We start from the raw sequence: 13906 nt of genomic DNA on the forward strand, positions 1-13906 counted from the left end.
CAATCCATCATAGATGACACGGTAGCACTGGATAGCATTCTCAACAGCTGCTGCAAACTTTATGTACCGTTTGGGTCCTGTGCCTCAAAAACTAACAGTGCCTCCTCAAATAAAGAAAATCCCCCTCGCCATTTCCTGTGTCATGAATCTCTTCAGTTCTTCAGTTACTTCTTCCTCTTGTCTCTCTTCGTCCTTTCTCTGGGCCTCCAAATCCTGTCACTTCTTAGCAGTACCAGCTACATCACTGCTGCTTTTACACTTGCTTCCAGATATCCTGGGCTTGAAATAGAGATATTGTACTACTGTACTCTATACATACTGTACGGTAAACTACACAAAAGCACAACCACTTGTAGAGGATGCATGCACGTGACAACGTATGCCAGGCACGCAAACTAACTTACGTGATTGGACATGCGAACGCACATTCACATCTTTGAAAGTTCGCAACATGAAGGTTTGTATGTAGGGGACTTACTGTACAGGCTTTCTTTTCAAGTGGTAGAGATGAGATAAATTGACCTTAAAAAGACTAAGCCCTGGTCCCAGGCTAGGCTTACTGGGGTTGGCCTTTTACACCCTTTGCATTAAAGGACTCTCTCTAAGGCCCACTTTTAAGGAGACACTAGCTCAGTGATTTTGAGATCAAATACGGGAGGCAGACTGTCTGAATTTGAATCCCAGCCCTGCCATTTACCACCTAGGTACCTTGAGCAAGTTAAGTTACTTAGCTTCTATACCTGAATTTCCTTATACATAAATTAAGGGTCACACAGTACATATCTCTTAGCTGCGTTGTAATGATTAAATAAGGTAATGCAGTTACAGTACCCAGAACATATTAAGCCCTCGGTAAGTATTAATTGTTGTTCTTACCCCAGCTTCCCCTGGAGGGGAATTCTAATGATTCTCAGAGGAGCCGGGCTTCCACCCAAGAGGAACCACATCTCCTGCCGGTTGCATAAGTCTTACACCAATGCTTAGACTTTGAGACCTATAACTAGGGGGAAAGGAGACAAGAAGTCTTTCCTCCTCTGCCTACGGCCTCCCAAATAAACTGACATCTGAACAATAAGTGCTTAATTTGGTTTTCTCCCACAGTCGAGTTAAGGAAAGGGAGCAAATACAGTGTTTTTATTGGTGCGGTGGACCTTAAAAGATAGATCTTAAATTGTGGTAACAAGCCCGCAGAAGGTTTTTTGAACTTGAAGGAAAGCAAGTGATTACAGAAGATTCCTATGACCTAGTTTTTGTGCAGGGTACTGATTGGATGTGAACCAAATCATAAAAAGCTGTGCGGAAATAACTCAATGTCTCATCTTGAGATGCATCTTCAGAGCAGTGTAGTACTCATGCTTTCCAAGCCAAAGATACCCCTGGGTATCTGGAGTCCTTTCCAACCCTTTTACATGTGTGATTTTGATAAACACCCAACATCTTTAGGTCAGGAAACTATCATGCAAATGATGGGATAAAGGTTAGCTGAGCTGGTCCTGTTGAAGTAGGTGTCAGAACCAAAGTCTTGAAGCCCAGCTGGCTTTCCATGTCCTCCCCACTCAGTGAACCAAGAGGAGCATTGTTGAGCCCAGTTTGAAACTACTGCCCTACAAGGTTAACTCTCAGGTCCTTCAGTAAATCCAGGCTAAATGATCTGGCTGCCACTTAACTCCTCTAGCCTCAGTCTTCAACGTTTCTTACTTCACTATCCTCGTTTACACTTTAGCTAAGGCAGTTCTCCCTCCCTGCGTATAATGTACTCCATCTTAGTTTGCTCTGCTCACTCCATATCATCCTTACTAAGTTCAAAATCCTCCACTTCTCTGAATTTCTAGTTTAGGCAAAGTATTTTTCTCTGATTTCTTGTAGTCCCCTACCCATATCTCTGTCTTAGCATTTGTCCTGTTGTATAAATGAAATGATCTGCTTATCCTCTTGACTTGAAAGTGAGTTCCTGGGCCTCAGGAAGTATGCCTTATTCATTCCTTATCTGCAGCATTCAGAATAGCAACTAGAATTAAGACATTAAATGTCTGATGAACTGAGCTGAAGGCTGTGGCAGGAGGACCAGAGAAAAAGGAAGCTTTGGAGCATGGGTAGAGAATAAAATCTACAGGGCTTGAAACAATTATATGATAGGAATAGCAAGGACATGAGGAAAGGGGAGAAGATGAAGGTGAGGCCAAAGTGTTTAGCATAAGCAACCAGGTACATGGGGCTGCCACTAACCAGGATAGGCGGTACAGGCCAAAAGAAGAAGGAGAAGGAAACAGATTTGAAGAGAATTGTGTTGAGTGAAGTGGCTGTGTTTGAGGTGTCAAAGGGACATGAAGTGGGCAGATGAGAAAGTGTGTCTAGAGCTCAGGAACAAGATCTAGCCTAGAAATATATTTGGAGGTTTTAATTTTGTTGGCAGCTTGAAGTTGCATGAATGATCATAATCCTCCAAGGAAAGTGTATAGAGGGAGGAAATATGCAAACCAAAATGTAGACTGTGGAGAGAGCAGCAAAGCCTCTGATTGGGAGAATCCTCTGGATTTTGAGAGTGGAAGAAAGTAAGATAGATACTGCATAAGATGCATCATCTTTCTAAGGAATGGTTTAAAAATGAGTTGCCAGTAGGACCAGAGCCTCACCTAAATCCAGTCAGGGCAACAGCATATAGAATAAATACATGTAAGGAGTATGAGTAAATCATGTTTTCTCAATATGTTATAATCCGCCTTTATGATGAGAGTTCTCTGTGACTCACTAAAAGCGGGAGCTGGAAAGTTCGGATTTATTGCTGTTTCTCAGGGGAGTCTGTATTGAATGCATCCTGTATTGTAGGCACTGTTTGAAATAATTTAATGTTTCACCAGCAGCATCTCCCTTCTCTTTTTCTGGGAACTGCTTGTATTAGCTTTCACTGGGTTATGCTATATAACAAATAACTCTGAAAATTCAGTGACTTAGAAAACAAAGGACGGACTTACTAGATGACGCAGTGGTTAAGAATCCGCCTGCCAATGCAGGGGACACAGGTTCCATCCCTGCTCCACGAAGATCTCACATGCCACGGAGCAACTAAGCCCGTGTGCCAAAACTACTGAGCCTGCGCTCTAGCGCCCATAAGCCACGACTGTTGAGCCTGTGTGCCGCAACAAGAGAAGCCACCGCACTGAAGAGCCGCACCATAATGAAGAGTAGCCTCTGCTCGCCGCAACTACAGAAAGCCCGTGTGCAGCATTGAAGACGCAACGCAGCCAATAAGTAGGTAATTAAATAAATTTAATTTAAAAAAAATTTTTAAAGAAAACAAAGGACTATTTCTTGCTTACGTTACATGTAGACTACAAGTAGCCTACACTGCTTCAGGCTTTGGGAAGACTGTGGCCACGCACCATGTGTTGTCTCTTCCTGCATTCCAGGGTGAAGAAACAGCTTCTGTGTGAGACTTGCCCAATCTCATGGCAGAGCGGGGCAGCTGGGGAGCTGCCAGAAAATCACCATGCCCCCTAAAGCTTCTGCACACGTGTGTCACAACGTATGCCTAAGCCCTACCTCAACCGAGAGGGAATATATACTGTTTCCACAAGGAAAGGAAGCTTCAAGTCACATATACATGAAGAGTGAGGAGCAAATAACCGGGGACAATAATACAGTTTACCACACTGTTTCTCTGTCAGCTCAATCCCTGTAGCTCCTGTGGGAAAAGTGCGTGTTCTTTCAAATTCCCAATCCTTTGGCCACAATTGACTTCTTCAGGGTTAAGGATATAACCCAAACATTTTCTAACAGGAACTAAGAATGAAAGAGAAGAAGTAGACTCTCTGGTAGCCAGACTGTAAGATGTAAAACCCAAGAGTTATCAGAGATCATGTTCCTTGCCATATGGAGGAAACTAGGCTGCAGTTGCAGGGAACAGAGCCAACACACAGAGTAAAGCCAAACAGGGACAGAGAGGAAAGTATTATTTCTGCTCCTGCTACGGTTTGGTTGTTCAGTCATTCCTTGGATTCTCTGAAGCATGAAGTTTTCATTTTTGTCTAAGCTAAAGTTGAATTGGTTCCTGTCATTTGTAATGAAATCATGATTCATGCACATGTGTAATTTCATTTAATCCTAACATCAATAGTTTTTGTTGTTGTTGGCTGCGTTGGGTCTTCATTGCTGTGCGCAGGCTTTCTCTAGTTGCAGCAAGCAGGGGCTACTCCTCGCTGCGGTGCTCAGGCTTCTCAGTGCGGTGGCTTCCCTTGTTGTGGGGCATGGGCTCTAGGCGAGGGCTTCAGTAGTTCCGGCACTATGGGCTTTGTAGTTGTTGCTCTCGGGCGCTAGAGCACAGGCTCAGTAGTTGTGACACACGGGCTTAGTTGCTCTGTGGCATGTGGGATCTTCCTAGACCAAGGATCCAACCCGTGTCACCTGAATTGGCAGGCAGATTGTTAACCACTGCACCCCCAGGGAAGTCCACAAACACCAATACTTTTAAGTGGTTACTGTAATTGACATTTTATAAATGAGGCTCAGAATTAGAGATGAAAGTTCTCCCTGGTATCCTGCCTAGAAGAAATATTTTACAACGTCCAACTGCATTATCCTACCCTGTGCTCACCAAGCAATTTTTTGACCTGATCTCTTCCATGGGTACTAACACACTGGGAAACAGTGACCAAGATAATGCTGGTTATCTTGTCACAAATAATTTGCATTATGAAATAATTTATTGACATTATGATTTATAAATTAGTTTCTTATTACTTTGGTTAGCATGAATCACTTCTGAGGATTAAAGGTAACTCTTCAGAGTTTAAGGATCTGAAAATTTGAGGATCATATTAGAACTAAACCTTCTCAGGATCTGACCTTGCCTAGAACGCTTGTACAACCTTTTTTGAACATCTTCTTAGCTGCAACAGCTGCCATAAACCAAGATTCCTCAAGATGTCAAAGATCTTGTTCCATGCTTCCCTGGTGGCGCTGTGGTTAGGAGTCTGCCTGCCAATGCAGGGGACATGGGTTCAAGCCCTGGTCCAGGAGGATCCCACCTGCCGCTGTCTCTAGTTGTGGTGAGCTGGGGCTACTCTTCCTTGAGGTACATGGGCTTCTCATTGTGGTGGGTTCTCTTGTTACGGAGCACAGGCTCTAGGCACGCAGGCTTCAGTAGTTTTGGCACTTGGGCTCAATAGTTGTGACTCGTGGGCTCTAGAGCGCAGGCTCAGTTGTTGTGGTGCACAGGCTTAGTTGCTCCACAGCATGTGGAATCTTCCCAGCCCAGGGCTCGAACACGTGTGCCCTGCATTGGCAGGCAGATTCTTAACCACTGCGCCACCAGGAAAATCCTCAACAAACATTTTAAAAAATTATTAGTTACCTCCAGTGTTTTTATCTCTAGATTGCCTATTCTCAAGGTTAAAAATGACCTGAGGTGACATCAGTGAAAATAGCAGAGTAAGGAACTCCAAATTCCATCCCTCCATACAAGCAATGAAAAATGGGCAAAAACTGTCAGAATCAACTTTTTTTGTACTCTGGAAATTAGCCAAAGGCCTGCAACAACCTGGCAAAAATACTTATTCAAAGAAAATAGCTGATTCTTAGTAAATACTAATGGGATTCCAGTCCCATCCCCCACTCTTCAGATCAGTGGTAACTGTGAAAATAACAGCCTACATTCCTGGTACCAGAGTGAGCAAAGAATTGTGGTTAATTATTTGTTCTAATCTGCCTGGTGGCTTCCTAGAATAGTGGCTTAAAGGCATGTCTTTATTTTGCCTGAGTACAAACTAGCCTAGTGCTAAATCTCCTTCCGAGGAGTATTTGTTGAAAATATTTACAGTCTAATATCTTAGGTTACTGCTGACTGAAGCAATTAGTAACAGCAGGGCCAAACAGTAGATTAAACAAAAAGGCTGGGGAACGAGCGTCCTGTAAGGGCTTACAGGATGCTAACAAAGTCCTGAGAATGTAGAAGCCCAAACGCATGCACAGGGCTGCAGGCATGCTCAGGAAAAACCAAAAAAAACCTCTGAAATTTTCACCTCCTGCTGACTTTAAGGCTCTGAGAAAACAGGAAATAAAGGCTAAGATAGAATTGTAAGGTGCCTGGTGAGTGGTGAAAGCAGGCACAGCAAACATATATGGGCTCTCTGCAAAGACTGGAAGAGTTTTTGGTTCCAGGTACAGGCGTACCTCATGTTATTAGTTTCACTTTACTGTGCTTTGCAGATATTGCATTCTTTACAGATTGAAGGTTTGTAGCAACCCCACGTCAAGTAAGTCTCTCAGCACCATTTTTCCAACAGCATTTGCTTTCTTCATGTCTCTGGGTCACATTTGAGTATTCTCACCATATTTCAAGCTTTTTCATTATTATTATACTTCTTATGGTGATCTGTGACCACTGATCTTTGATGTTACTACTGTAATTGTTTTGGGGCACCACGAACCTGCCCATATAAGACAGAGAACATAGTCAATAAACACTGTTTGTGTTCTGACTGCTCCATCACTTGGCTGTTCCCCATCTTTCTCCTTCTCCTCAGGCCTCCCTATTCCCTAAGAAACAACACATTAAAATTAGGCCACTTAATAACCCTATATTGGCATCTAAGTGTTCAAGTGAAAGGAAAAGTCACGTCCTCACTTTATTTTTTTTTAAGATTTATTTTATTATTTATTTATTTTATTTTTGGCTGCATTGGGTCTTCATTGCTGCACACGGGTTTTCTCTAGTTGTGGCGAGCAGGGACTGCTGTTTGTCACAGTGTGCAGACTTCTCATTGCGATGGCTTCTCTTGTTGCAGAGCACCGGCTCTAAGCACTCGGGCTTCAGTAGTTGCGGTGCATGGGCTCAGTAGTTGTGGCGCACAGGCTTAGTTGCTCCGTGGCATGTGGGATCTTACAGGCCCAGGGATCGAACCCGTGTCCCCTGCATTGGCAGATGGATTCTTAACGACTGTGCCACCAGGGAAGTCCTATCTCTCACTTTAAATACAAAACTAGAAATGATTAAGTTCAGTGAGGAAATCATGCTGGCCTGAAAGACCTCTTGCACCAAACAGTTGGCCAAGTTGTGAATTCAAAGGAAAAGTTCTTGAAAGAAATTAAAAGTACTACTCCAGTGAACACACAAATGATAAGAAAGCAAAACAGCCTTATTGCTAATACGGAGAAAATTTTAGTGGATCAAACCAGCCACAACATTCCCTTAAGCCAAAGCTGAATCCAGAGCAAAGCCCTAACTCTCTTCAACTCTATAAAGGCTGAGAGAGGTAAGGAAGCTACAGAAGAAAAGTTTGAAGCAAGCAGAGGTTTGTTCATGAAGTTTAAAGAAAAGAAGCCATCTCCATAACATAAACGTGCAAGGTGAAGCAGCAAGTGCTGTTGTAGAAGCTACAGCAAGTTATCCAGATCTAGCTGAGGTAATTAATGAAGGCGGTTACACTAAACAACGGATATTCAGTGTAAATGAAGCAACATTGTATTGGAAGAAGATGCCATCTAGGACTTTCACAGGTAGGGTGGAGAAGTCAATGCCTGACTTCAAAGCTTCAAAGGACAGGCTGACTCTTTTGCTCCTGCCAACACAGCTGGTGACTTTAAGTTGAAGCCAGTGCTCATTTACTATCCCAAAAGTCCTAGGACCCTTAAGAATTATGCTAAATCTACTCTGCTTGTGCTCTATAAATGGAACAAGAAAGCCTGGATGACAGCCCATCTGCTTACAACATAGGTTACTGAATAGTTTAAGCCCAATCTTGAGAGCTACTGCTCAGAAAAAAAGTTTCCTTTCCAAACATTACTGTTCATCAATAATGAACCTGGTTATCCAAGAGCTCTGATGGAGATGTACAGTGAGATTGTTATTTTCAACAATATTGTGCCTGCTAACGTGTTTATTCTGCTGTCCATGAATCAAGGAGTAATTTTGACTTTCAAGTCTTAATATTTAAGAAATACACTTTGTAAGGCTATAGCTACCATAGTGATTCCTGTGATGGATCCAGGCAAAGTAAATTGGAAACCTTCTGGAAGGATTCACAGTTCTAGATGCCATTAAGAACATTTGTGATTCATGCAAAGAGGTCAAAATAATCAACATTAACAGGAGTATAGAAGAACTTGATTCCAACCCTCATGGATGACTTTGAGGGGTTCAAGACTTCCGTGGAGGGAGGAACTGCAGATGTGATGGAAATAGCAAGAGAACTAGAAGTACACATGGAGTATGAAGATGTGACTGAATTGCTACAACCTCATGATAAAACTTTGAGTGAGGAGTTGCTCCCTGAGAATGAGCAAAGAAAGTGTTTTCTTGAGGTGAAATCTGCTCCAAGTGAAGATGCTCTGAAGTTTGTTGAACAAAAACATAGGATTTAGAATATTACGTAAACTTCATTGATAGAGCAATAGCAGGGTTTAAGATTAACTCCAATTTTGTAAGTTCTAAAATGCTATCAAACAGCATTGCATGCTACAGAGAAATTGCTGGTGAAAGGAAGTCAATACAGCAAACTTCACTGTTGTCTTTTTTTTAAATAGATTTTTTATTGTTTGGTTTTTGGTTTTTTGTTTTGTTTTTGGCTGCATCGGGTCTTAGCTGCAGTGCGTGGGATTTTCACTGAGGCATGCGGAATCTTTTGCTGCAGCACACAGCCTCTTTGTTGCAGCGTGCAGGCTTCTCTCTAGTTGTGACATGCTGGTTTTTTCTTCTCTAGTTGTGGCACGCAGGCTCCAGGGCACATGAGCTCTGTAGTTTGTGACACGCAGACTCTCTAGTTGAGGCATGTGTGCTCAGTAGTTGCAGTGAGTGGGTTTAGTTGCCTGACCAGGGATCGAACCCACGTCCTCTGCATTGGAGGGCGGATTCTTTACCACTGGACCACCAGGGAGTCCCTTCATTGTTGTCTTATTTTAAGAAATTGCCACAGCCACCCCCAACCTTCAGCTGACCACTCTGATCAGTCAGCAGCCATCAACATCGAGGCAAGACCCTCTACCAGCAAAAAGATTATAACTTGCTGAAGGCATTTTCTTTTTAGTGATAAAGTTTTCTAATTAGGGTACGTACGTTGTTTTTTTAGACATAATGCTGTTGCATACTTAATAGACTACAGTGTAGTGTAAACATGACTTTTAGATGTACTGGGAAGCCAAAAAATTTGTGTGACTTGCTGTGTTGAGATATCCCATTTACTGCAGTCATCTGGAACCAAACCTGCAACCTCTCTGAGGTATTCCTATGTTTAAGGAATCTCTGCCCAATCATTAGCTGACCACTCAGATAATGTAACAGAGACTTCGGGGGCCATGGACAACAAAGAATAGACTACAGAATTAGTCTGCTTAGAAAAGTCATTAAACAATAACAACTACAATAAGCAGCAACAACAACAAATCCTAGGAAATGGAGAATTGATACAATTATTATCACCCAAAGTCCATAATTTACATTGATTCACTCATTCCTGGAGTCGTACAGTCTATGAGTTTTGACAAATGTATATTGACATGTATCTACAATTACAATATTATACATCATAGCCCTAAAATTCCTCTGTGCTCCACCTGTCCATCTTTTCCTCCCTTTAACCCCAGGCAACCACTTATCTTTTCACTGTCTCCGTAGTTTTGCCTTTTCCACAATGCCATATAGTTGGAATCGTATAGGATATACTCTTTCCAGATTAGCTTTTTTCACTTTGTAATATGTGATAAAGGTTCTTCTCTGTCTTATCATGGCTTGATAACTTACTTCTTTTCAGTGCTAAATAATATTCCTCTTTCTAGATATACCACAGTTTATCCATTCACCTACTAAAGGGCATATTGGTTGCTCCCAAGTTTTGGCAATTATGAATAAAACTGATATAAACATCCATGTGCAGGTTCTGTGTTAACGTGAGTTTTTAACTCCTCTGGCTAAATACCAAAAGCATGCTTGCTAGATTGGGTGGTAAAATTATGTTTAGTTTTTAAGAAGCCATCAAATGCCTTCCAGAGTGGCTGTACTATTTTGCATTCCTGCAAGCAGTGTATGAGAGTTTCCGTTTCTCCATATCCTCAGCAACATTCAATGTTGCCAATGGTTTGAATTTTAGCTATTCTAATAGACATATGGTGATATCTTATTTTAATTTGCAAGTCCCTGATGAAATTTGATGTTGAACATCTTTTCATATAATTATTTGATAACTGTATATCTTCTTTAGTAAGGTGTCTATTCATATCTTTAGCCCATCTTTTAATCAGTTTGTGTGTTGTTGGATTGTAAGAGTTCTTTGTATATTTTGGATAACAGACCTTTATCAGATCTGTCTTTTACAAACAATTTTTTCCCACTCTGCAGCTTGTCTTCTTCTCTTGACAGTGTCTTTTGCACAGGAGAAGTTTTTAATTTTAATGAAGCCCAGGTTATCAATTATTTCACGGATTTTTGCCTTTGGTGTTGTATCTAAAAAGTCATCACCATGCCCAAGGTCATATAGTTTTTTTTCCAATGTTATCTCCTAAGAGTTTTGTAGTTTTGCATTTAACCTTAGGTCTGTGATATATTTTTAGTGAATTTTCATAAAAGGGATAAGGTCTGTGTCTAGATTCATATTTTCGCATGTGAATGTCCAGTTGTTCTAACACCATTTGTGGAAAAGTCTCTCCTTGCTCCATTGGGTTGCCTTTGCTTCTTTTTTTTTTTTTTTTATCTCTTTATTGGAATATAATTGCTTTACACTGTTGTGCCAGTTTTTGCTGTACAACAAAGTGAATCAGCTGTATTTATACATATATCCCCATAGCCCCTCCCTCCTGCAACTCCCTCCCAACCTCCATATCCCAGTCCTGTAAGTCATCACCCGTCATCAAGCTGATCTCCCTGTGTTATGCAGCCGCTTCCCACTAGCTATTTTACATTTGACAGTGTATATATGTCAATGCTACTCTCTCACTTCATCCCAGGCCTTTGCTTCTTTGCCCAAGATCAGTTGATTATATTTATATGGGTATAATTCTGGCTTCTCTAGTTTAATCCATTGATCTACATGTCTATTCTTTTGCCAGTACCACACTGTCTTGATTACTGTAGTTTATAGCAAGACTTAAGGTCAGGTTGTGCCAGCCTTCTGAATTTGTTCTTTTCCTTCAATATTGTGTTGACTATTCTGGGTCTTTTATCTCTCCACATACATTTAGTATCAGTTGTCGATATCCAAAAAATAATTTATTAAGACTTTATTAGGATTGCAAGGCATCTATATATAAAACTGGAAAGAACTGACATCTTGACAATATTGAGTCTTCCTGTCCATGAATATGGAATATCTCTCCATTTATTTAGGTCTTTGATTTCTTTCATCAGAGATTTGTAGTTTTCTTCAACTAGATCTTGCGCATATTTTGTTAGATTTATACCTAAGTATTTAATTTCAGGGGGGTGGTGCTAATGTATGAGCTATTTTTTTAAATTTCAAATTCCACTTGTTCATTGTTGGTACACAAGAAAGCCATACACTTTTGTATATTAACCTTGTAACCTGCAACTTTGCTATAATTGCTTATTAGTCCCACAAAGGTGGTTTTGGCAATTATTTCAGATCTGTGTAAACAATCATGTCATCTGTGAACAAAGACAGTTCTATTTCTTCCTGAAACTCTATACCCATTAAACAAGAACACCCAATTCCACCCTCCCCCGAGCTATTGGCAGCCACCATTCTACTCTCTGCTCCTCTGAGTTGGACTACTCTAAGTACCTCATGGAAGTAGAATTATACAGCATTTATTTTTTTGTGACTGTCATTTCATTTAGCATAATATCCTCCAGGTTCATCCATGTTGTATCATATGTCAGAAATTTTCTTCCTTTTTAAGGCTGAATAATATTTTATTATATGTATATATTACATACAATGTATTCATCCATTACTGGACACTTGGGTTTGTTCCATGTGTTAGCTACTGCGAGTAGTGCTGCTATGAACATGGTTGTACAAAACATCTCTTTGAGACCCTGCTTGCAGTTCTTTTGGGTACATTCCCCAGAAGTGGAATTGCTGGACCTTATGGTAATTCTATGTTTAATTTTTTGAGGAAACACCATACTGTTATCCACAGCAGCTGTACCATTTTACTTTCCCACCAACAGTACACAGGGTTCCAATTTCTCCAAGTCCTTGCCGACAGTTTTTATTTTCTGTTTTTTGATAGTAACTATTCTACTGGACGGGAGGTGGTATTTCATTTTACTTTTAATTTGCATTTCCCTAATGATTAATGTTGATCTTTTTTTTCATGTGTTTATTGGCCATTTATATATCTTCTTTGGAGAAATGTCTATTCAAGCCCTTTGCTGATTTTTGAATTGGATTTTTGGGTTTTTAATTGATGAGTTTTAGGAGTTCTTTATATATTCTGGATATTAATCCCTTATCTGCTATATGGTTTATGCATATTTCTCCCACTGTGTGGGCTGCCTTTTTACTCTGTTGATACTGTGATTATTATTATTACTTGCAGTAATATGTTATCCATAAGGTACATGGTGTAATGGAAAGAGCACTGTATCAGAGGATTTTATTTTAAGTCCTGTTCACATTTATTATCTCTGACAGATATAGAGTCCTGGGTTTGAATTCCAGGTCTACCACTTATTAGCAATATGAACTCAAGCAGAATTTTGAAACTTAGTTTCCTCATCTGAAAAATGGATAATATAATAAATTCCACCTTGTATGTTATTGTGAGATTAACGATACTATACATAAAACACCTGGCACATAGAAAGTGATTATTATTTGATATTCTTTTAGTGCTTTTTCCCCTTTGAGTTGTTTTAGTTGTATACTTTAGTAATTTAGGGAGAGATTATCCTAGAGTGGTTTTTAATCCCAGTAAAAAATAATGAGACCACTTAGTGCTGTCCCAAGGAATAAAGATAAAGAAGAGGGGATGAGATACAGCTTCATGGGACACCTTATCTAGTTCTTTGATAAAGGAAAAAGAGATGGAAAAGACAGAGAAATCAGTTATGTTTAATTTCAGTTTCAAAAGTTTTCTTCTTAGTCCAAGATGTTCAGTATCAAGCCATATGTTTGATGACATTGGCAGAAGGGAGAAGTAGAAATTCCAGACTGTTCTTTGTAGCAAATAGAAATGTAGTAAGGAGAATCATTTGATAGCAAATCCTTACCTTTCTCTATGGCATATAATAAATATATATATGAACCCAAAATTTTTATTGGATGTTCAAATGTGTAAATAGTCAAATTACCTTCAAGTGTAAATGTGGTATTCAAATAGTAATTTAGAAAAATACTAAAAACAATATAAGTATATAAGCAGAGCTATACAACTGTTCCTCTGATAAAGATAATTAAAAGAAAGGATAGAGCTTTTTTTGATAACATATCACATCCATTTCTCTCCTGAAAATAATAAATACCATAAGGTATAAAGAATAATATATCCCATAATAAAATTTTTAATAAAATGGTTGAAACAAAGGAAATCAGATTTTATATATATATATATCATATCATATATATCAGGATTATACAATAATATATATGTATCAGGATTAAATGCTGTTATCTATTAATGCATTTAAGTAACAATGATAAGTTCATTAAATATTACCGTGCATAACATATTTTTATGAAAAATAATTACATTTTTCAAAACAAAAAAATGGTAGTGAGAAGAGTGGCATTGTTTTACATTTACAAATCTCATTAATATCTAACTTAAACAAAGATCCTCATATCCTCTCATTCTATGAGTGCAATATGTTGTTTTAGTAGAATTTTATAAAGAAAGCCCAGCCTGACATAGATATGTAACTGTAAAAGTGAGGAGTATTTTAATAACATTTTTGCATAATTGAGGATATTTTTCTTTGATACAATGCTCGACAAGGAATAGTTTCTTAAAGGCT

This window comes from Hippopotamus amphibius, chromosome 3 (genome assembly GCF_030028045.1).
Source record: "Hippopotamus amphibius kiboko isolate mHipAmp2 chromosome 3, mHipAmp2.hap2, whole genome shotgun sequence".
Taxonomy (NCBI): Eukaryota; Metazoa; Chordata; class Mammalia; order Artiodactyla; family Hippopotamidae; genus Hippopotamus; species Hippopotamus amphibius.